Below are 27,021 nucleotides of genomic sequence, written 5' to 3' on the forward strand. Positions count from 1 at the left end.
GTCTGATTTGATTAGGAATACGCCTAGGGCCTTGTTTAGTTTATTTTGAGTGTTTAGTATTTCATCTAGAGTAGGAACCTTATTTAGATTGAGGGTGGTTTGTAGTGAGGTTCTGTGTGTTTGGTAGTGGGTGCAGTGGATGAGTGCGTGTTCTGTGGTTTCGGGTTGTTTGCAGTGGGGGGCAGTTGCCTGTGGTGTGTCTTTTAAGTTGTTTTAGGTGGTTATTTAGGTTCGTGTGTCCTGTTTGGAGTTTTGTAATTAATCTGTCATTTTTTTAGAGGGGTGTAGGATTTTAGGTTTGGCTAGTGGTTTTCTGAGCACTTTTTTGATTTGGCTACTTGAGTTTTGATATTGATTATGCCTTTTTTTGGTCATTTTTTGTTTGTTTACACTTTTAATTTTTGATTTTGAGATGGGTAGGTTTAGGCTTATTTCTGGTATTTTGAGAGATAATTTAGCTGCTTTATCGGCGCTTTCGTTGCCGTGAATTCCTACGTGGGCGGGGATCCACAAGAAGGTTATTTGTTTGCTTGCTTTTGTTAGGTCGTTGGAGCTTTTAAGTATTTGGTTTATTAATTTAGGTCGTTTTTTGGTATTTTTGTTTTGGAGGGCATGTAGTCCACTAAGGGAGTTGATGAGAATTAGGATTTTATTGTTGTTTTTAGATTGTTGGTTATGCAGGGCTGAGGCCATGCCAATAAGTTCGGCCGTGAATATTGATTGGTTGTTAGGGAGTCGGTAAGATTGTGTGGATATAACTGGTTGTGTGGTATGGACTCCAAAGCCTGTGTGGTTGGAGATCGGGTCTGAAGATCCGTCAGTGTACATGTGACACCAATTTGGCCAATTTTCGTGTATGTATGCAAGTGTGGTGGTTTTAGCTATGTTTGGGTCGGTTTGTTTATTTATTTGGTTAACTAGCGTTGTGTCTCTTTGGGGTATTTTGAGTTTAGGGGTGAAGATATTTGATTTTTTGCAGTTTTGTTTAAGATTTTGAGTTTGGTGTTCATTGAGGCAGTTAGTTATTCTTTGTTAGCATTTCCCCTGTAAGGGCCTGAAGTGAGGTGTAGGAGGTGCCATGTTGGGTGCGTGTAATTAGTTTAAGGGCTTGGTATTGTATTGAGTCAAGTTTTTTAGATAGAGAGTTGTTTAGGGTATTGTATATGGCGCAGCCGTAGTCTAGTTTTGATCTAATTAGTGCTGTATAGAGTGAGAGGAGGGTATCTTTTGAGGCTCCCCAGTTAGAGCCGGTGAGGCATCTTAGTGTGTTAAGGTCTTTGCTGCATCTAGTTTTTAGGTTTTGGACGTGAGCCTCCCAGGTGAGGTGTTGATCGAAAATGAGTCCTAAGAATCTGGTTTGTTTTTGGAATTTGATTGTTTGGTTGTCTAGCTGGAGGATTGGGAGGGCAAATTTCATGTTTTTATGTTTGAATACTACTCCTGTTGTTTTATCTGAGTTAAGGGAGAAGCCCCATTTGTCTGCCCATTGTTGTATTTTATTTCAGGATTTTTGGATTAAGTTTTCTGCCATTTCAATGCTTTTAGTGCATAGGGCTCCGTCATCCGCGAATTTTGAAGTGTTTAGTTTAGGGGATAAGCCCTCGAATAGATCGTTTATCATTATATTTAAGAGGGTTGGGCTGAGGATGCTGCCCTGGGGAGTGCCATTTTCTAGGGGACACTGGTCCGATAGCGTATGGTCTATACCCACGGTTATTTTGCGATTGTTTAGGAAATCTTGGATGAAGTTTATTATTTGGCCTTTTTTGTCCTATTTTTTTAATTTTTTTTATTAGCCCGTCGTGCCATACTATATCGAAAGCTTTAGAGAAGTCGAGGAATATGCCTATGGTGTATTGCTTGTTTAGCTGTCCTGTTTTTATATCCTGTTCTAGTCGGGCGAGGTTATCGAGAGTTGATCGGCCAGGAGTGAAGCCGCTTTGGTCGGGGTTTATGATGCTGTTTTGGTCTAGGTAGTGCTGTAACCTATTTTTAGTCGTAAGTTCCATTATTTTGCAGAGATTTGAGGTTAGAGAGATGGGCCTATAGGAGTTAGCCTGATCTGCTGGTTTATTTGGTTTAGGTATTGGGATTACTAGAGCTTCCTTCCATGAGGATGGGACCTGTCCGTTTAGGTAGACTAGGTTGTATAGTTTAAGTAAAGTTTGGAGTAGTTTGGTAGGTAAGTGTTTGATTATTTGTTAAGAGGTGAGGTCTAGGCCAGGGGCTGTTCCTTTTTTTCTATTGTTTAGCACGTGATTTAGTTCTTCTATGGTGTAAGGTTGGTTTATTTCTAGCTTGTCTTGTCTGTTTTCTTTGGAGAATTTGGTTTCTTTTTTTTTTGGTTTATCTTGGAATTTCTTACTGAAGTTACTGTTGCTACTAACTTTAGAGAAGTATTTGGCTAGGTTGTTGGCCTTTTGGGTGGGGTTAGTTGAGTTGTTTATATTGGAGCTTTTTTGTGCCGTTTGATGCCTCTGATGGCATCTCATCTTATATTTATGGAAAAGTGGTCGCTGCCTAGAGGTACTGGGTGAACGTCCCACATCAGACTTTGTGCTAAGTCTGGCGTACATATTGTTAAGTCGATAGCCGACATGGTGTGGTGGATTTTGTCGTATCTAGTTGGTTGGTTATTGTTTAATAGTATTAGGTCATTTTTTTCGATCCACTCTGATATTAGTTGTCCATGGTTGTCTAGTTTATCTGCAATGCCCCAGGTAGGATGATGGGCATTGAAGTCTCCTAGGAAGATGGTTGATTTATTTCCTAATTGGTAAAGTATGTCTAGGTCTGTATCTTTAATTGGTTTTAGTGTTGAGTGATAAATGTTAATGAATTTTATTTTTTGGTTATTGATGGTGACTTGGATTCCATTAGCTTCTAGATTAGGAGTGTTTACTTTAACTTCCTCGTAGTTAATATCCTCTCTAACGTAGATGATTAGACCTCCTCCTGTTCTGCCTGGGATGGTTTTGGACCTCTCGGTTCTTACTGCGTTATAAATTGGTAGGTTGAATTTAGTTTTATGTGAGAATTTGGTTTCTTGAATACAGGCTACATTGGGACCTTTATCTATTTTGAATTTAGCTTTAAGTTCAGAACCATGGCCGGCGAGGCCATTGGCATTCCATTGATAAATGTTAAGACCTTCCATTGGGAAACTGGGTTGATTTATGTTTGGTTTAGGCTTGGTTTAGGTATTTACTTTAGTAGGTCATTAAGGTTGCTGCTGAAACGGTCGAAAGGGGTGGTGACGAGTTTTAGTTTATGTGCTACACCAAAGAAGGCTTTGAAGCTGGCTTCTGGATTAGACTGCTTTAACATGTAAGCTAGTAGGAGGACTGAGTTGTTTAGTTTTTTGCTTGCTACGTTTTGGGTGAGTTTTTTTCTATAGCTTTTGGTTTTGGGGGCTGACAAGGTTAGATCGTTTATTTCCTCTTAGGATGTGTACTCGTCCTCTTCGGTTAAGTTATCTTTAGTTTGGTCACTCTCTTCTGGCGGTACAAGGCCTTTATGTAAAAGGGAACTCATACTATTTCATATTTCAACAAATACAGTTCCTGGCAGTTCTTTAATAACAGCCAATCACATAGTGTGTATTGAGCACACACAAACAAGTCATCCCAACACATGGTGTCAATCACGTACACAAACATGTCATCCCAAAAAAATGGCGTCAATCACGTACACTAACATGTCATCCCAACACATGGTTTCAATCACGTACACAAACATGTCATCCCAAAAAAATGGCGTCAATCACGTACACTAACATGTCATCCCAACATATGGCGTCAATCACATACACTAACATGTCATCCAAAAAAAATGGCGTCAATCACGTACACTAACATGTCATCCCAACACATGGCGTCAATCACGTACACTAACATGTCATCCCAACACATGGTGTCAATCACGTACACTAACATGTCATCCCAACACATGATGTCAATCACGTACACAAACATGTCATCCCAACACATGGCGTCAATCACGTACACTAACATGTCATCCCAACACATGGTGTCAATCACGTACACTAACATGTCATCCCAACACATGGTGTCAATCACGTACACTAACATGTCATCCCAACACATGGTGTCAATCACGTACACAAACATGTCATCCCAACACATGACGTCAGTCACGTACACTAACATGTCATCCCAAAACATGGCGTCAATCACGTACACAAACATGTCATCCCAACACATGGCGTCAATCACGTACACAAACATGTCATCCCAAAAAAATGGCGTCAATCACGTACACTAACATATCATCCCAACACATGACGTCAATCACGTGCACTAACATGTCATCCCAACACATGGCGTCAATCACGTACACTAACATGTCATCCCAACACATGGTGTCAATCACGTACACAAACATGTCATCCCAACACATGGCGTCAATCACGTACACTAACATGTCATCCCAACACATAGGGTCGGTCAAGTACACAAACACTTCACACCAACACATGGGGTCGGTCACGACCACAAACACTTCACTACAACACATGGGGTCGGTCAAGTACACAAACACTTCACACCAACACATGGGGTCGGTCAAGTACACAAACACTTCACACTAACACATGGGGTCGGTCAGGACCACAAACACTTCACTACAACATATGGGGTCAGTCAAGTACACAAACACTTCACACCAACACATGGGGTCGGTCAAGTACACAAACACTTCACTACAACACATGGGGTCGGTCAAGTACACAAACACTTCACACCAACATATGGGGTCGGCCAAGTACACAAACACTTCACCCCAACATATGGGGTCGGTCAAGTACACAAACACTTCACACCAACACATGGGGTCGGTCACGACCACAAACACTTCACTACAACATATGGGGTCAGTCAAGTACACAAACACTTCACAGCAACACATGAGGTCGGTCAAGTACACAAACACTTCACTACAACACATGGGTTCGGTCAAGTACACAAACACTTCACACCAACACATGGGGTCGGTCAAGTACACAAACACTTCACCCCAACATATGGGGTCGGTCAAGTACACAAACACTTCACACCAACACATGGGGTTGGTCACGTACACAAACACTTCACTACAACACATGGAGTCTGTCAAGTACACAAACACTTCACTACAACACATGGGGTCGGTCAAGTACACAAACACTTCACCCCAACACATGGAGTCGGTCAAGTACACAAACACTTCATACCAACATATGGGGTCTGTCAAGTACACAAACACTTCACTACAACACATGGGGTCGGCCAAGTACACAAACACTTCACACCAACACATGGGGTCGGCCAAGTACACAAACAATTCACCCCAACACATGGGGTCGGTCACGTACACAAACACTTCACTACAACACATGGGGTCGGTCAAGTACACAAACACTTCACACCAACACATGGGGTCGGTCAAGTACACAAACACTTCACACCAACACATGGAGTCGGTCAAGTACACAAACACTTCACACCAACACATGAGGTCGGTCAAGTACACAAACACTTCACACCAACACATGGGGTCGGTCAAGTACACAAACACTTCACACCAACACATGGGGTTGGTCAAGTACACAAACACTTCACACCAACACATGGGGTCGGTCAAGTATACAAACACTTCACTACAACACATGGAGTCGGTCACGTACACAAACACTTCACACTAACACATGGGGTCGGTCAAGTACACAAACACTTCACTACAACACATGGGGTCGGCCAAGTACACAAACACTTCACCCAACACATGGAGTCGGTCAAGTACACAAACACTTCACCCAACACATGGGGTTGGTCAAGTACACAAACACTTCACACCAACACGTGGGGTCGGTCAAGTATACAAACACTTCACTACAACACATGGAGTCGGTCAAGTATACAAACACTTCACACCAACACATGGGGTTCGGTCAAGTATACAAACACTTCACTACAACACATGGAGTCGGTCACGTACACAAACACTTCACACCAACACATGGAGTCGGTCACGTAGACAAACACTTCACACCAACATATGGGGTCGGTCAAGTATACAAACACTTCACTACAACACATGCGGTTGGTCACGTACACAAACACTTCACCCCAACACATGGGGTTTGGTCAAGTACACAGACACGCCACTCAAACACATGGGGTCGGTCAAGTACACAAACACTTCACACCAACACATGGGGTCGGTCAAGTACACAAACACTTCACTACAACACATGGGGTTGGTCACGTACACAAACACTTCACCCCAACACATGGGGTTTGGTCAAGTACACAAACACTTCACACCAACACATGGGGTCGGTCAAGTACACAAACACTTCACACCAACACATGGGGTCGGTCAAGTACATAAACACTTCACACCAACACATGGAGTCCGTCAAGTACACAAACACTTCACTACAACACATGGGGTTGGTCAAGTATACAAACACTTCACACCAACATATGGGGTCGGTCACGTACACAAACACTTCACACCAACACATGGAGTCCGTCAAGTACACAAACACTTCACACCAACACATGGAGTCGGTCACGTACACAAACACTTCACACCAACACATGGGGTTGGTCAAGTATACAAACACTTCACACCAACACATGGGGTTGGTCACGTACACACACACTTCACACCAACACATGGGGTTGGTCAAGTACATAAACACTTCACAGCAACACATTGGGTTGGTCAAGTACATAAACACTTCACACCAACACATGGAGTCAGTCAAGTACACAAACACTTCACTACAATACATGGGGTTGGTCAAGTATACAAACACTTCACCCCAACACATGGGGTCGGTCACGTACACAGACACTTCACTACAACACATGGGGTCGGTCAAGCACATAAACACTTCACACCATCACATGGGGTCGGCCAAGTACACAAACACTTCACACCAACACATGGAGTCGGTCAAGTACACAAACACTTCACACCAACACATGGAGTCAGTCAAGTACACAAACACTTCACACCAACACATGGAGTCGGTCAAGTACACAAACACTTCACCCAACACATGGGGTCGGTCAAGTACACAAACACTTCACACCAACACATGGAGTCGGTCAAGTACACAGACACTTCACACCAACACATGGGGTCGGTCAAGTACACAAACACTTCACAACAACACATGGGGTCGGTCAAGTACACAAACACTTCACACCAACACATGGGGTCGGTCACGTACACAAACACTTCACAACAACACATGGGGTCGGTCAAGTACACAAACACTTCACACCAACACATGAGGTCGGTCAAGTACACAAACACTTCACACCAACACATGGGGTCGGTCACGTACACAAACACTTCACAACAACACATGGGGTTGGTCAAGTACACAAACACTTCACACCAACACATGGGGTCGGTCAAGTACACAGACACTTCACACCAACACATGGGGTCGGTCACGTACACAAAAACTTCACCCCAACACATGGGGTCGGTCAAGTACACAGACACGCCACTCAAACACATGGGGTCGGTCACGTACACAAACACTTCATACCAACACATGGAGTCGGTCAAGTACACAAACACTTCACTCAAACACATGGGGTCGGTCACGTACACAGACACTTCACACCAACACATGGGGTCCGTCAAGTACACAAACACTTCACTACAACACATGGGGTCCGTCAAGTACACAAACACTTCACACCAACACATGGGGTCGGTCTCGTACACAAACACTTCACACCAACACATGGGGTCGGTCACGTACACACACACTTCACCCAACACATGGGGTCGGTCAAGTATACAAACACTTCACTACAACACATGGAGTCGGTCAAGTACACAAACACTTCACACCAACACATGGGGTCGGTCACGTACACACACACTTCACCCAACACATGGGGTCGGTCAAGTATAAAAACACTTCACACCAACACATGGGGTCGGTCAAGTACACAAACACTTCACACCAACACATGGAGTCGGTCAAGTACACAAACACTTCACACCAACACATGGAGTCGGTCAAGTACACAAAACACTTCACACCAACACATGAGGTCGGTCAAGTACATAAACACTTCACTACAACACATAAAGATTTTGTTCATCCGTATATTTTATCCTTAGTTAGTTCTCCATCTTCTAAGGGGCTGTGGAGTAGCCTAGTGATTAAAGCGTTCGCTCGTCACGCCGAATACCCGGTTTCGATTCTTGACATGGGTACAACGTGTGAAGCCCATTTCTGGTGTGATGTTGCTGGAATATTGCTGAAAGCGGCGTAAATTCATACTCACTCCAACATGTAAATGCCTCTCAAAAAAGTTAGGAGGTCCCTAGGAGAAATTCAATGCATCGACACAATGACACCACGCGCATGAAACTTCAAGCACAGATAAAGCAAACATCTTTTTCGACTGTGACCTTGACCTAATACAGAGGTCACTCAAGACCATTTCATATCTTGGACCCGCCCCCAGGATAACAAGCTGAAAGATCATCGATCTGTTTGTCAAGCTGCTACATTGACGACTGACTCTAAATGAAGGTTTGGATAAATAGCTGTAAAGATATTATTTTAATGATACAGATAGACATCTACAATGCCCAAATTATGTTGAGGCAATCTAGGACGGAGGTAATATGTGCCAATCTTACAACAACTTGTCACCAAAATGGCATTGGGTTTTTTTTAATTTTGGGATGACACTTGATATTTCGAATTGCCATGACACAGTCAAAGTAGGCTACTTCAAGCGGACAGCGTTTGAGCCATAACCAATCGTTTACTTCAAATATTAACAATCACATCTAGCTTTCACTGTCGAAGCCATTGTATATTTTCAACTAATGACAGTAATAAAATCATGTAATTTCGTAGCTTGAGCTCTTCCACACTACTCTGCCATGGTGATCACAAGACTTGACACGCACTTACTTCTTGTAGACTTTAATATCTTTTCATAGAAAAATAAATTTACAATGTTAAAACCTTAGTCTCATGTTTCCTCAAAATATAAATAACTCAGATCTCAAAATATCTCGAAACCCATCACGAGTACTGGAGCTACCGGTTTTTCCACAAGATATCCAACTGACGAGGTTTTGCAAGCGCTCTTCCACATCTCCGTCTATTCTTCACAAATGTGTAATTACTTCACGAACAATTGGATGTGTTTAATGCAGTGTAAACAAATCTGTGTACACCCTTCGTAAGGTAAACGAAGCAACAAATCCCCCTTTGTCCACTCGCCACGTGATCCTAAACTCGCACAAGTACAAGTCAACCTACCCTTCATCAGTGGAAATTTCCAGTAAAATTTTCCTATATTATGAAACGTATTATACATGATTTATTGTGGAATGAACAACTGCAAAAGAAATGTCTAGGCACGTATGAAGGTTATTCAACATACTTTTAATTACGTGACGCTTCATAACTTGTACGAAGAGGGGGCGCCGGGGGCACAGTCGTCTAAGGCGACGCGATTCAATGGGCACGCCAGAATCCTATGATTGTGGGTTCGAATCCCGGTTCGCGCCGATTATATTTCTAGGTTTGTCAACACCATACCCGTGTTCGTGGGTTTCACCACGTCTAAGACCTGCATCACTTCGGGCTTTCCTCCAACATTAAGCTGACACGCCGTGATATAACAGGAATATTGTTAAAAGCGGCGCTAAACCAAACTCACTCACTCACTCACCGAATCAGACAAGAAGATAATGAGGACGAGACGTGATGGTTCCGTGAGACTACGTCAATATCTATGTAATGACCGCTTATTTACTTACCCGCTGGATACCGAGTTTTTTTCACACTTCACACCAACACATGGAGTCCGTCAAGTACACAAACACTTCACACCAACACATGGAGTCGGTCAAGTACACAAACACTTCACACCAACACATGGAGTCGGTCAAGTACACAAACACTTCGCACCAACACATGGAGTCGGTCAAGTACACAAACACTTCACACCAACACATGGAGTCGGTCAAGTACACAAAACACTTCACACCAACACATGATGTCGGTCAAGTACATAAACACTTCACACCAACACATAAAGATTTTGTTCATCCGTATACTTTATCCTTAGTTAGTTCTCCAATTTTCTAAGGGGCTGTGGAGTAGCCTAGTGGTTCAAGCGTTCGCTCGTCACGCCGAATACCCGGTTTCGATTCTTGACATGGGTACAACGTGTGAAGCCCATTTCTGGTGTGATATTGCTGGAATATTGCTGAAAGCGGCGTAAATTCATACTCACTCCAACATGTAAATGCCTCTCAAAAAAGTTAGGAGGTCCCTAGGAGAAATTCAATGCATCGACACAATGACACCACGCGCATGAAACTTCAAGCACAGATAAAGCAAACATCTTTTTCGACTGTGACCTTGACCTAATACAGAGGTCACTCAAGACCATTTCATATCTTGGACCCGCCCCCAGGATAACAAGCTGAAAGATCATCGATCTGTTTGTCAAGCTGCTACATTGAAGACTGACTCTAAATGAAGGTTTGGATAAATAGCTGTAAAGATATTATTTTAATGATACAGATAGACATCTACAATGCCCAAATTATGTTGAGGCAATCTAGGACGGAGGTAATATGTGCCAATCTTACAACAACTTGTCACCAAAATGGCATTGGGTTTTTTTTAATTTTGGGATGACACTTGATATTTCGAATTGCCATGACACAGTCAAAGTAGGCTACTTCAAGCGGACAGCGTTTGAGCCATAACCAATCGTTTACTTCAAATTTTAACAATCACATCTAGCTTTCACTGTCGAAGCCATTGTATATTTTCAACTAATGACAGTAATAAAATCATGTAATTTCGTAGCTTGAGCTCTTCCACACTACTCTGCCATGGTGATCACAAGACTTGACACGCACTTACTTCTTGTAGACTTTAATATCTTTTCATAGAAAAATTTACAATGTTAAAACCTTAGTCTCATGTTTCCTCAAAATATAAATAACTTGTCATATCTCAAAATATCTCGAAACCCATCACGAGTACTGGAGCTACCGGTTTTTCCACAAGATATCCAACTGACGAGGTTTTGCAAGCGCTCTTCCACATCTCCGTCTATTCTTCACAAATGTGTAATTACTTCACGAACAATTGGATGTGTTTGATGCAGTGTAAACAAATCTGAGTACACCCTTCGTAAGGTAAACGAAGCAACAAATCCCCCTTTGTCCACTCGCCACGTGATCCTAAACTCGCACAAGTACAAGTCAACCTACCCTTCATCAGTGGAAATTTCCAGTAAAATTTTCCTATATTATGAAACGTATTATACATGATTTATTGTGGAATGAACAACTGCAAAAGAAATGTCTAGGCACGTATGAAGGTTATTCAACATACTTTTAATTACGTGACGCTTCATAACTTGTACGAAGAGGGGGCGCCGGGGGCACAGTCGTCTAAGGCGACGCGATTCAATGGGCACGCCAGAATCCTATGATTGTGGGTTCGAATCCCGGTTCGCGCCGATTATATTTCTAGGTTTGTCAACACCATACCCGTGTTCGTGGGTTTCACCACGTCTAAGACCTGCATCACTTCGGGCTTTCCTCCAACATTAAGCTGACACGCCGTGATATAACAGGAATATTGTTAAAAACGGCGCTAAACCAAACTCACTCACTCACTCACTCACCCAATCAGACAAGAAGATAATGAGGACAAGACGTGATGGTTCCGTGAGACTACGTCAATATCTATGTAATGACCGCTTATTTACTTACCCGCTGGATACCGAGTTTTTTTCAGACGCACATTTTCCTAAGATCTAAAAAGTGAAGGTTATGCGAGAATTGCGCTCACGCGGAACTAGATGTACCGCCGGCTATAAACTTACGCAGAGATGTAGACGATGAAATTTTGGAGTGGAGACGAGATATCCGATTATAGTATAGGCTCAATCAGGAATATGCTTATTGATGTAACATTTCTCTATCTATGAACTGTATGGTTAACAAATGTGCGTTCTGATGTGAGTTATATAGTTATCCACATATGTACACAGACAATGAGTCACACACACACACACACACACACACACACACACACACACACACACACACACACACACACACACACACACGAACACACATACATACTTTTGACAAGACTATACTTACGATATATACATTAAATATTACAATTATAGCTGACTTAACATATGTTATAGACAATCATAGCAATGCACTTCCTATTGTTATCAACGTTAACTATGTGGCCACACTAAGTAGTATGTCTCTCCATCTGTGTAGTCTAAACAAGTACACATGTGACCTGTGATTACGCCACAGCGTTGGGGCTGGTGCGGTATAGACTGGTGGTTAAAGCGTTCGCTCGTCACGCCGAAGACCAAGTTCGATTCCCCACTTGGGTACAATGTGTGAAGCCCAAAAGAATATTTACGGACAACAGTTAAACACACTGTTACATCATATACTACCGAAAACAAGTTATAGAACACCCACAATCAGAAGATTGTATTTTGCAATACAATCAGCCATGACTAATTAACCATAGTCTTCTTAAAAAAAAGTATACATTTAGATTTTAACCTAATTTATTTAGAGCGTATTGCCATGATCCGCCACGCGCTTTCGGCGGGATGGTCACATACAACTAAATAGGGCCATAAATCAATCAATTACATTTTACGCAAAAATCTGTGGATTGTTTTAAAATCACCTACGTCTGTCCGGTTAAATTAATAAGAATTAGTGAGAAAAGGTCAACATTTCTCAGAGAGAGAGAGAATGAGAGAGAGAGAAAGAGATTCCGGGCCGATCTTATTGCTGGAACTATGCGGAGAAATAAGAAACAAATAATGCACATCTGTACATTCACGCAAACGCACGTACACACACATACGCATACCAAAATGTCCAGAAATCGATAATTGTGTAATCTGTATCAACTTACAATTCAGCGAAGTTCTGTTACACAGTCAGCACAAATGACGATTGATAGAGTTATACCGTTGAGTGACATAGCGCAGGGTTTTATATGTAACAGCATGTAATCGTCCATGCGCATCTTAATTTAAAACTAGGGAATTTTCCATTGGTATTGCTGACTCGGTAAGATGAAACGATAATTATTTCTCCATTCGGGGGGAGGGGGTGGGGGGGGGGGGGGGAAGACTCCCGTGACAATACACGGTAAGGAGGAACACCCCACCAACAACACTGATGGAGGCAATAGTCGTGACTGTTTTAGACCGATTTACGGTCTCGCGCTTACGAATAACTCTGGCAACAAGTTTTGGGTTTGTGACATGCTTCTCTCGTCGATGGAACATTTAAAATGTGGTTAATTATCCAAGCTGTGCTTCTTTAATAATAATAATAATCATCATCATCATCATAATCATCATCATCATCATCATCATCATCATCAGTCAGTTTACTTGGAGGAGGAGTTATTGACCTTCTTGTGGAAGGTCAGGCCTACACGTACTTAGGGATGCAGATTAATTAGGGACAAACTCCAGAATGCCCATATCAAGGAAAAACTTTGGGCAGAGTACAAATGTAGAATAAAGAAAATCTGATGAAAAAGACTAATGAGGAAAACAAGGCATTCCACAGTTTTCTAAAACGAGCCAAGGGTGTGGGACATAATCTCAATGTCGGTGTTTGTTGATTGTTCTGTACTGCTGGACGGTACAGAAATGAGTGTCAACCAAGCGCCATATCAAGTCGGTCCAGACTCAGTTTTTCAAGGTGAGGCTTTCTGAACGACCCTGCATGGAGTTTATGTTGAGTGTGTTGTGGGGATCAACAATCATGCAGAGTCCTTCACTTGGATGAAGTCGTCTGGCCTGAAAAGTGAAACAGAAGGCTTTCTGTTTGCTGCTCAGGACCAGTCACTTCCAACTCGAAACCCTCAATTTGTGATTTTGCATCAAAATGTGTATATGAGATTATGTAATGAATTTAATGAGACTGTCCAACACATTGTCAGTGGATGCCCTGCTTTGGCACAGAAACAGTATCCTAAGCGACCAGATGGAGTGGCTCGATCATTTTATTACCGTCTTCGCCATGCTTGTGGTTTTGACACAGAGGTCCATCCATAGTACGACCCGGAATATGTAGAGGGCGTCATGGAAAATTATAAATACAATATCCTTTGGAATAGGCCCTTATACAGCCTCAGACATATCCAGGCCAACCAACCTGATCTTGTCCTTTTTGATAAATCAAATGAAATCATTTATATCATTGAATTTTCTGTCCCTTTTGACACCAATGTGATTGACAAGATTCAGGAAAAACATGGCAAATATGCGGACCACGCTTTCGAAATGTCACGCTTGCATCCCAAGTGCCAAGTTGTCCGACTCCCCATTGTTCTCGGTGCCTTAGGTTTGGTACCTCCCTATCTGTTGACTGACATTGGCAGAGTACCCGGGTTTGCTACCAGCCTTTCAGACAATCTGGGTAATGCAGAAGGCTGCAGTGTTAGGGAGTCTTCACATACTCTGAAAAGTTCTGGGTGGGTTCGACTAGGCAGCGGTTCCTGGGAGAAGTCCCATTCGCTGTCTGGGCTGCTCGTAGAGGGCGCAAGGGCCCTGAGCTGATGATGAGCCTAACAAGCCTGACTGTGCCAGGATCACCCAAATCCTTTTAGCTGCATTTTTTATTTTAATCTGTACATAATAATAATTCCAAAAAGGGATAAAACCCTTTCCATAGCCAATAGAAATCATTGCATTAAGCAGAGTAGATTGTACGATTCCGACTGATTCATAAGCATGTGTTTAAGAATCAATATCAAATAGTGATAACACCAGGTGTTTGCGAAAAGATGAGCGTTTCCTGCAAAGGTAAGTCAATTGTTCACCTAAAACCATGGGAACACATGATACAGGTGTAAATAGGGAACTGCATCGGACATCATTTTTGTCACTAATGCGTCAAATTTGGAAATGTCTACCACATGTCTACCATAAAACATTTTTCTTACTGAGCCCTGAATGTCGTAACCTTGATCAAACAACTTCTGAGCAAGAGTCGTGTGACGCTGTTTGAAATCTTGGTGGAAATAGCATGCTCGATTGTATCTCAAAAGTTGTGCAATGTAAACACCAAAGGCTGGAGCTGCTGGAATATTGCTCGATATGAAGGGAAAGTTGACAATTGAAGTCATCCCTCTTGTCATACAATCTTGTGGAGAGTGTTGTGTCAGTCCGAATTTTATTGCATAGATCTAAATATGAAACAGATGAGGCGATCTCGCTGGTCTCCTTTATTTCTAGTTCAGATGGGTAAATAGGAGGAAGGGAATTGACCATTTGATTGTTATAGAACGATATCAGATCACCGGTATACCTCGAGCTTAAGTTAAACTTCTTGGCTTAAGTTAATTACCTTGTTTTGACTTTGCCAATCCGAACAGAAATTCAGATGCATAAAGAAACAGATCCACAAGAAGGGTGGTACAATTTGTGCCCATGGCGATGCCCACTTCCGGCCTCAATGTCTTACCCCCAAATTTTACGTAGATGTTATCAATGAGGAAGTCCAGCAGCTCACTTATTGTTTTCTCAGTAAAATTCAGATGGCATTTACTTTAATGTTCTATAAATTTCTGAATGCAGACCTGTAATAGCTCCTCAAGGTACCTCGCAATCACTGGTCATGACTGATTCCAGTGTTGATGTGACTAACGGTATCGAAACCAGCATGGTCTGTCGCTTCCTGGGAGACTCTGTCCAAGTGTGAACCTGGCCACTTCACCCAGCAGCAGTCTTCTGTTTCGTCAATTACAGTTCCACATCCAGGTCATCAATAATCCAATTTGAAACCAAGCTTATTACAAGGAAACGTCGCTATTACAGGATATTGAGAAGTCGTTATCCACAAATAGTGTCTACTTCACTATTGCTTGGCAAGTGTATAAGGATCTACAAGGAAACGTCGCTATGATAGATATTAAGAAGTCGTTATCCACAAATAGTGTCTACTTCACTTGGCAAGTGTATAAAGATCTACAAGGAAACGTCGCTATTACAGGATATTAAGAAGTCGTTATCCACAAATAGTGTCTACTTCACTTGGCAAGTATATAAAGATCCACAAGGAAACGTCGCTATTACAGGATATTAAGAAGTCGTTATCCACAAATAGTGTCTACTTCACTTGGCAAGTATATAAAGATCTACAAGGAAACGTCGCTATGATAGGATATTCAAAAGCTGTTATCCACAGATAGTGTCTACTTCACTTGGCAAGTGTATAAGGACCTACAAGGAAAGTTGTAGGTTGGATATTTACGCAATTGGATATGCTGAGATCTTTGAGTGGCGGCACGGAGCACTACCATCTGATTTCTATCAGATTGATTTGATCTGTAATAGCCTCGAACTAGACGTCCTTGTCTGATAGAACATAAATGAATATCTTAGAGCTATGCTGACAAATATTAATTTCTTTAAGAGATTACCCAAAAACGTTTCCATATGTATTTATCGATCTGCGCCAGGCAATATTAGACACATGTCATTTAGGGCTATCTAAGCAGACAATGCCCTAGGGCAAACTTTTACAACTTTAATTGAATTGGCCAAAATAATTATAAATGTTATTAAGGCTGAAAACAGTTGACTTAAGGTTTAAAACAACACTATGGTACCCTTATCGAATATACAGTAAACTATGGTAACAACGAACTCAAAGGGACCACTTAGTTAGATTCCTTATAACCGTAGTTCGGTATAAGCATGCACTGCATATGAACAGCAAATGGTCGGGACAAAAAATAAGTTCGTTTTATCCGTCAGTTCGTTAAAAGCGCGTTCGTTATAAACGTAGTTTACTGTAGGCTTTTTTTTTTGCTCGGTAGTTCACATATTTTAAGTAGTGACCGAAAATTAATATACATTCTCCAACAAAATCCGAATCTTTAAATATATATGTAACAGAGGCCCCTGTAGGATATTAATGCATGAAGAAGATTCGCCCATTGTCCCCAAATGCATCATTGGGGAGATGGCTATTGAAAGCTTCCGTTCCTGCTGTGAGGTGTAAGTCTGCCAAACTGGTTTGGTTAGTCAAGCTCGTCCTCAACCAGACTGAGGCCTTACACATTACATTCATGAACATTCCACCTCATGCTCTGTTCGCTCATATGACGGGGAGAACTAACCTGATGTTCTCACTCCTGAACAAAACAAATAAATGCAACAAATTCATTTCCATCATCATAGATAAACTGTACGATTCTCACTTTTTCATAAGCATGCTTCAGCATCGAATAGTTATGACACCTGATACTCGCAAAAGACTGAGCATACCCTGTCCCGCTCGTGGTACCCATCACAAAAACACGCAAAGGCACGTCAACTGTTCCCCTGATCAAACATGCGAACATACAAGTCATGACATGGAATTGTTCAGCACATCATTCTGGTCACGGATGGGTCACATTTGGAAATGTTCTGCACATTTCTATAAGATTATTGTTGTTGTGGAAGATACTGGGGATGTCCACAATAACTTGATGCCAATAGTACATAGGTTTCTCTGTATCTCTGCTTGCTGCGGAAACTGAACGTGTGCTGACTCTTGTTGGTGGCATCCATGTAGTAGCGATAGATGCACTGATGCTAAGGATTATAATTTATTCAATTGTATACAATTTGTGGCCATGATCATTCGTTAAACGCACAAAAACTGGCAAACAATCCTTAAGCACACACACGCAAACACACACAAACAACACACACACACACGAATACATACACAACATATACTCACACACACACTCATGCACACACAACACACATACACACTCACACGCACATACACGCAAACACACTCACACTCACACAACACACACGCACACAGACACACATACAGACAAACTCACGCACACACAACACACACACTCACGCATACACGCGAACACACTCACATGCAGACAACACACACACACACAGTCATGCACACACAGCACACATACACGCAAACACACTCACACGCTCACACAAACACACACGCACGCACACAACACAAACACACACACACACACGCGCACACACCACACACACACACGCACGCACACATACACACACAACAATCAAAGTTTATAGACAAAGTGTTGATTGTAAGTTGCAACAAAATGATTGAGACGATCGTACACTATCAATCTTTGCCAGCGATCCCGCCCACTACTCAGAGAGCATCGGGTGGAGGAAATGGTTTACTGGTTTGCTGACAACTATTGACGTCCGGGCTATATCGGTTTCATTGACACCTCGTGCCTTAAACACCTAAAAGTGTCACAATAAATTGCCATATTGACTCAAAGGGATATTTAGGCAACGCTTTCACGGTCTGTAATAGTACTGAAAATCAAAATCAAGCGAGCAAATATTTATGTATCAATGAAACCAAACAACGTATGGATTCGGACGCCGATTTCCCACAACAAACCAACAGACATGAACATTCAAATTTCCAGTATATGAAGGGTGAAACGACAGAATATAAACCATTATATGACACACACAGAGAACCCATTCCTGTTCACTGACACGAAAGGCTGTACTAAGTCCTTATATAAATGCTACAACCTTGAGTCCTGTGACGGTGTCTGAACTCACACAATGCATGTCTATCTGCATGGGAAACATGTGCCATAACGTGAATGGAAATATTCGTGCTCGCGATTGACAGGTTTTACCAGTTATATGTTATGTATCAGAAATTCGTGAAACCGTTCATTACAGAGCCGGTGTCAGGAAATATATTCGCCCCAAGAATAAAATCTCCCCCACCCTACGAAATAGAAATCCCCCCAGAATATTTCCTCCCCCGGTCGTTTTATATATATAACGACACTTCTGATATATATATATATAGGAGAAGGAGAAGCATTAATATAGGCCTTTTGGGCCTGTTTGCCAATCCTTTTTCCATTTTGTAACGTTATGTAATGTAAATTCTGAACAGTAATGGATCATCAAATGTGTTTACATCTATAGACAAGCCAAACACTTCTGATAGAGACGATGTTGAGAATGTTGAGTGAAAAGGGCTTCACTTTGAGCACTGTGTTTTCTTTAACTACCGCAATATGAGACAATAAAGTGGTATGTAGGTAGATAAAATACTAGTCGTTAGATATAAAGAAAGTTTAGTAACTTTAGAAGTTCTAGGACAATTATTAACACGTGTCGTGTCAGCCCGTGTCATATGTCTATGACAGAGACTACACGTCTGCAGTCTAAGCGGACACTAGGCCCGTCTTGGGCAGCCTCGACAGACTGCAACACAAAGCCCTAATGCTGGCCACAGGTGCAGCAACAGGTACTTCACTAGAAGCTGAACAAGTAGAAACAGGAGAATTCCCATTGAAACTGACAAGAGAGCAGGCAATATTATCGTTCTGAGAACGAACATAAAACTCTTTGTCGAAAAAGATATGGCATGACAAAAACACCCGAGATGAAGCCTAAGTTTGGAAAAATCCCCGTCTAAAGCCATTTAGGATAATATTACGTGATCCCATCCGACAGACAGCCACCAGAAAGTCACTGCAAAGGTTACACCTTCCCTGGACTTTAAAACTCCCAATGTTGACACTGTACTTAAACATCAGAAGTAACTTATAAAGAAAACCTGACCATACTAAAATCAGTAGCTGTCACTAAAATTCAAACTACCTGGGACAGCTGGGCCCATATATACACTGATGGATCCAAGAATCCTATCAACAACACTGATGGTTACAGGATCCACATCCACAGCTCCAAACCCCCAGCACATTCGGTCCGCCTACCTGATGGTCAATCAGTATTCACTGCTGAATTGGAGGCAATTCACCATGCACTCAGACTTCTACCGGAACTACCGGAAGGAAAGGTAGTCGTCCTATCAGACTCACTGAGTGTACTTCAAGGCATCAGCGGCAGTAACTCATACTCGAGACTTAACACAGACAGTAATATTCTTTACAAAACTATCGGACCAAGGACAACAGGTGGATCTGGTATCCCGTTGTCTGACATTGGCGAGGTGGGATTCTATTCAGGGAGCCATCAATATTTAGATACAGGTAAATGTTTTGTACAAGCTTGTACAATTTATTGACGTCCTTAACATTGGTTGGTTGGTTTGTTGTTTAACGCTGCACTCAGCAATATTCCAGCTATATGACGGCGGTCTGTAAATAATCAACATTCAAGGCCTCAGGAAAGCTTTCAACAGGTTTTATGGTAGACATGCGGGGGCCCTTTCCAAATTTGCCGCATCAGTGACAAAAATGATGTCCGATGCAATTCGCTATTTGGACTTATGTACCTTATGTTCCCAACAATTGACTTGCCTTTGCATGTGTTTGTGATGGGTGCCACCGGTAGGGCAGGATACGCTCACCTTTTCGCGAACATCTTGTACAATCACTATTTGACAAACTTCACCGTCTCCATGTCTCCTTCATCACAGGCCAAATGAAGGGTGTTGTAACCGTCATCGTCTCTGAGTGACACTTCTCTGTGTCCATACCGTGCGAAATCTCAACTGTTGATGTCCCCTACGTTCAGAGACAGGACAAACTTCACCGTCTCCACGTCTCCTCCCTGACAGTGAAGGATGTTGTTAACGTGCCTGTCCAGCAGTGACACATCGGCGCCTTCTCTCACAAGGAGCTCCACCACTTCTATGTCCGTACCGTGCTGCCCACATCATGCTCTACAATCTACAATTGATGTTGACATCAACTGCAGACAGGAACCGCCTCACTCCCTCCACGTCCCAATTCCCGCTGGCTACATGGAGGTTGTCGCCGTCTGCTGGTGATGGAATCGCTAAAACACAAAGTGAGTGAGTGAGTGAGTTGGGTTTAACGCCGCTTTAAACAGTATTCCAGTTATATCACGGCGTGTCAGTTTAATGTGGGAGGGAAGCCCGAAGTGATGCAGGTCTCAGACGTTTACCACTTTAGTGAAATCCACGAGCATGGGTTTGGTGCTGACAAACCAAGAAACATAATCGTGGCGAACCTGGATTCGAACCCACAATCATAGGTTTCTGGCATTCCGAAGGCACGCAACTCTGCACAGTGAATCGCGGCGCCTTAGACGACTGGGCCACCCGTGCCCCCTGAAACACAAAGATACCTATGTATACATCCTGACATTTTCGTCACACGTCTGCATTGTTCACACCTCAAAGCCTCGCCACGTGACACGAACACTGACACATCAAAAAACACTTCCAACGTGGCTGACAACAATAACATTATTAAGAGGATGACGACAGCTTATTCATGCTATTCACTGCTTATTAACAATTCTATATTCTTTCTGTTACATCTAGTGGTTGTGACATTACTCTGTGTGGCTTTAGTGGGTGTCAACGATGGAGGAACTGAGCTTCACAAGATGAGAACGTTAGTACAATTGCTGTTTGATATTATAATCGGATAATAAGGTATAACGCTTATGTATGTCAGCCTGTTTTGTTTGTTGTTTTACGCCGCAAAGTTTAGCAATAATATGGCGGAGTCAGCCCCGTGGTCGAGATCATGAGCACCGATCTACGCAGTTGGGATAAAATGACATGCAAGAAGCAACCACGACAGGTCTATACACCAGCTTGTTAATTGTATGGGGGATGAAGAGTGGGGTTTCTTCACGCGCTGGGAAGGAGCTTGGCTTGTGTGGCCTATAAACTTCTGGAAACGGCGAGAGTGGTCCCGCATTGTTTAGAGCCTTATAGTGAGACAGGAAGTGCCTGCCTAATCTCTCACACATTCTCGCACACATTTTGTCTTACGCATGTTCATCGCTTTGGTGCCAGTTTTGATGTGAGGATCGCTCATCATCCCTGATTCCCTGCCTACCCAACTTCGGAAGCTTGACCACCGTCGCCGCTGAGTGAATATCTATTATTATCACCGACTTTTGCTATCTGACAGAAAATTCCTGTGTGTACATGTGGCACCATAGCTACAAAAAAGGCAATGCCATAAACGTGCAGCATGCGATTTTCTGAACTGTCGTGACAATTCCTCAGTCAGCCAGGGACAATGACTGCTGATACACACATCAGAAAATCAGAAAACGAGCCGTTAAAATGCCACATCTAACAGAGGCACAACGCAACAACGCCATCGGGCGACTGCAAGCGGGTGCAACACAACAGCATGTGGGGCAGGTGATGGGTGTGACCAGATTGACCAACTTAAACTTGTGGAGACGTTACAACACCACCGGCAACGTTCGTGACAGGCCATGGTCAGGACGACCACGCGTTACAACGCCTGGCCAAGATCGCTACATCCGGGTTCGACAGCTGCGGGACCGTTTCATCACGGCGACGTCAACAGCCTCACAAGTACCGGTATTCATCACAGATTCTGCGTTCAACACACATCAACCAAACATTGGTTATCCTACAATCAACACTGTTGCCACATACAACAATCACAATCACAATTTTAATCTAAGTTAGCTACGATCAGCAAAGTTGTTTTACATACAGTAAAACCATTTACAACGTTATCATAGTTTCTGTACTATAAATAGAGAATCTCACCTGAGTGAATTTTGATATCACAGGACACGAGGGTTAGGTTCTATTTATCATCTTCCAACTTTTTTTCAGTTTGTTGACCGTAATAAGCAGTTTCTTAAGTGTCAAAAATTACTGCTGACAGCTTAAGTAGCAGAGCCATTAGTGGTGTCATTTGATTGTTACCACAGGGGTTGTCAGGTGGTAATCGACGGTGTCGCTTTACCAAGGTTGTAGCACAGGACAATGATGTGTGCACAATTCCCGTGACGATTACACCAATGTATTGTAAACCAAGTCAGATACAGCTTTGTATTTTATGTCAGCAAGTTAACACAACTTGATAAATGAATGCAAATAATCCGAAAAGGGTTTTGTGGTTGGTAGACAAATTTGTTGACAACAATCAACAATTCAAAAGGAACGATTATTCATCATCGCGATTGTTTGTATGCTTGTGGAACATCCCCAAACTGCTTACATAATCCAATAAGATTCAGAGCTCCCATAAAGATCCAAACTATTAAAGACAAGTAAAGTGAAAAACAGATGATGTTGCAAATATTAATTTCCCTTCATACATTTACTCAATTTCAAATTCATAATATTTGCAGAAAGTATAAAAATGGCCAAGTGAAAGTATTGCAATCACACGCTCCGTAATCGGCTTCCAACACAAACCTATTTGGGGGCGTGGCCTGAAGCTACCGGCACAGTGGTGACAACTGTTTTCATTGGCTGATATGTTTTCCGCGTTTATCTATCTTGTGAATCCTAGCTATTTTACATATACTGTTTCTGCTATTTCTGTAAATCCTATAACAATAACGACCTTTGGCCACGGAGGCCAGTTGGTCAGACAGGAAATGTATCAACCGTCTGTGTCGGTGTGTTAGTGTGTTCGTGTGTATGTGTGTCTGCCTGTGTCTCCATGATAAACCCAAACAACTACCCCTGCTATAATAGCTGTCTTCTTATTCTTATCTTCTTTGCATATGCTTAGCCTCGGTCAGTTACGGCATGGTAGGTCACATGGAAGAGAATCGACGGTTTTAACGTTCACCTCCCTTAGTCTGGAAAGTTAAAAAAATGTACTCCTTAGAGGTGAAAAATACCCAATAATTAACACTCAAGGGGTGGGGTGGGGGAATGGGGGGCAATGTTCAGTGGTAGAAAGAGACGAAAGGCGTATCCCCCGTGTTCAGTGTTTAGTTTTTAGATATTTTATTTTGGTTAATATGGATTGAGAACAAGTTATCCAACTTATGACTCCCTCTTCCCGTGGTCAGTGAAGATCTCCGTTCCCTTAGGCACGTTAGGTTGGTTGGTTAGTTGCCGTACGCCGCACTCAGCATCGTTCCAGCTATATGACGGCGGTCTGTCAATATTCGAGTCTGGGCCAGACAATCTAGTGATTGACATCATGAGGATCGATCCACGCATTTGGGATCGATGACATGCTTTAACAAAGTCAGCGAGCATGGCCACCCGATCCCGTTATTCGCTTCTTGTGACAAGCATATTTGCCTTTTACAGCAAGAATGGGTTGCTTAAGACCTATTCCACCCCGGATCTTCACGGGGCGCAGGTGCAGATGCTGAAGGATGCATCAAGTTTCATTCAATCTGATGGACGAGGTTATGTCATCATATTCGCCTACCCCAAAAAAGATGTTCATCTCGGTACAAGGTCGGAGGATTCATCAGTCCTCTTGCGCCATCGTAGGTGGCTACCACCCTTCAATTTAAAATCGAATCTTCGGCGTGACGAGTAAACGCCTCAACCATTAGGCTACCCGACCGCTCTTCAGTTTAGACAGCTAACTATATCCGTATCTACATTAAGTTGTGTCAGTGTTACCTTCATGACTATGTTGCATTCACTCTCTCATGTGGGTCTCAACCAGCCGAAAGTCTCCCCCTTCGTGGAAAATATACTTTACCGTGCTTATAGAAAAAAAAATTGATTTATGAGTTATGCGGCCTGAATGACTCATTTCAAGTATCCAGGATGGTACACAGATGACGCTGGAAAAATGGAGCGCTTTGTTCCAGTGAAGCAGAATGCCATCAAATGCCTGAAAGCATGACCACTGGCCGTACTGCCCACCCGAGTAGTGGAACTTACAGGTCCACTTCACCTTGGCATACCTTTCCAAGAACGTTATTTGGAAGATAGGGTACCCTTGAAATCATAACTGATTCACAGCCCCGATGAATTCAACTTGAATAAAACGTTTCGTCAACATTGATCCTGTCATACGGGACCAGCATGTAAAACATGATAAATGGAGTGCAGGCCATATACCCTTTGACGACAAGCATGGATTGCTGAAGACTTATTCCACCCCAGATCTTCGAGGTTCGTTCATAGGGTATACGTAAACACAATTTACTACGCTTGTCATATGACACGCATCAATAGATCGGGTGATTAGACTTGGTCGATTGCGTGTCATCATGCCGGATGGAATGAGAGGTTATTCATGCTGATCACCACCCTAGTATCCAAATATAGTAACTTCCTGACGATTGCTCAGTATAAATGGCACTATATTCATGACGACTAATCTCTGCCCAAAAACAACCCAATGAGCGTCTGCCGAATCTCTACAGAAACAACTTAAAACAGCTAAAACCACTGTTAACAACAAAATACATTGCCATATAACAACATATTACGAAACAATAGTTATTGATAATACTCCGACTCATCAGTACACAGCAAGCAGGTGTGACATGATTGCCCTGATTCCGATTCGTGTTTTGTTGGCATATCCGTACTCGGGGGTGGCAATGTGGACGATGTGAAATCAATCAACAAATGTACCTAAAATTGCAGTAGGTTCGAACTTGCAACCTTCTTACTTGCAGGGGCGGTCGGGTAGCCTAATGGTTAAAGCGTTCGCTCGTCACGCCGAAGACCCGGGTTCGATTCCCGACATAGGTACAAATTAGTGTGAAGCCCATTTCTGGTGTCCCCCGCCGTGATATTGCTGGAATATTGCTAAAAGCGGCGTAAAACCATACTCACTCAGTCACTCACTCTTACTTGCAGCCTCTTGACCGAATCAATAGGATACAGAGGCGCTGATGAATCGTTTTCGTACATGTCGTTGTACGCCAGCAAGAGATATTTTAAGTCCGTTTCCTAAGGTTCATACAACGTGTACTGGACACAAAATTGTTGTAGTTGTTGTTTCAGATTTGTTGGTTTGGAAGACAGGTAACAACACCATCCCTCGGCTTTGACTCTCGGGGTGGGGTGTGGGAGGTGATGGGTTGTGGGGTGTGGCACATGGGTTTGTCTACATTTTCAACCAAACCCCGGGCCGGGGTAGCGTGTTTTATCCTGTACATAGATAATGAGGCCGTATAACGGGAAGTTGTGTGGGGTGTACACATTCAGCTTGTACATAGGCAGCAGAACAATTCACATCAGATTAATAATAATCAAAAACAGGGGAAATTTATCAAAGAAAGCACACCTTAACCTTATTGTAGACTTAAACATTGGCGCTATGCTAATTTCCGTGTTTGTTACGACAGAAGCTCATATGAGGATCATAAATCTGTTAAAAATGAATTTTAGACACCCATTTTGGATCGTGCTCAGGAGCATCAGTGTGAAATTTCATTTCTCTATCTCCGTTCCTAAATCCCCCGCCACGTTAACACATTCAGCACACACTGTAGTATAGAGTTATGTCCCTTTGACTGCATCTGGGCCACATGTTCAAGGTGTCATTAGGGTATAGGTGGTACAAATACATCAGCCCTCATTTGACCCAGGATGCAAAAACGCATGGTTACGAATCGTCTTAGCGCTATGATCGCTTTGTGGAAAGGGTTCCTAGTTGCGAGGTCTTTCACACTGTTGTCCCAAGTAACGTTGCGTGAACGATTGTTGATATATGTTGTATATTTGTATATAGTGATGTATATGTTCATGCATCAACGCTGTACCTCTAATGCCGCCGATAGCGGCCTGAGTGTAATAAAGTTCAGTTCAGTTCAGTCACGACTATGGCTTTCATTCCTTATTAAACTGACAGTCGTGACAATACTGAAACAAAGATCTGTTGAGCCAATTCCACTTATACAGATAGAGACCCTTACCTGAGTGTCTTTTGATATCAGATATATCAACACTCGCTGATAAAAGTGGGAAACTTTTTCCGCTTTTATCAACTCATGTTGACAAGAGTGTGATATTTTATTTATCATCCAACATCATTCTTCCAACTTTTTTAGTTTGTAGACAATAATAAGCAGTGTCTTAAGTGTAAAAAGTACTGCAAACAGAGCCATTAGAGCCATTTGATTGTAACCAATGACGTCATGTATGTGCATTGGTCTTCAAAGCATTGTGATGCAATTTCATTGCAGCGATATCTGCAATGTAGATATCGCTTGATCTCACCCA

At 42.5% G+C, this 27,021-nt stretch overlaps 1 protein-coding gene across 2 annotated transcripts in view; it reads right to left on the minus strand.

Annotated features, from left to right (window-relative positions):
• Positions 1 to 27,021, minus strand: part of LOC139461235 (alpha-aminoadipic semialdehyde synthase, mitochondrial-like) — a 66,949-nt gene that overhangs the window by 14,086 nt on the left and 25,842 nt on the right. The window contains exon 1 of one of the 2 annotated variants that reach the window (XM_071242873.1): positions 12,995 to 13,091. The exons of the other annotated variant lie outside the window; for it this stretch is intronic. The gene's annotated coding sequence lies outside the window, so the exon portion shown is untranslated. Of the gene's footprint in view, positions 1 to 12,994; positions 13,092 to 27,021 lie in introns of those variants that run through there. 2 annotated transcript variants of the gene reach the window in all.

Source organism: Haliotis cracherodii, unplaced genomic scaffold (assembly GCF_022045235.1).
Source record: "Haliotis cracherodii isolate W230 unplaced genomic scaffold, xgHalCrac1.p SCAF_14, whole genome shotgun sequence".
Lineage (NCBI taxonomy): Eukaryota > Metazoa > Mollusca > Gastropoda > Lepetellida > Haliotidae > Haliotis > Haliotis cracherodii.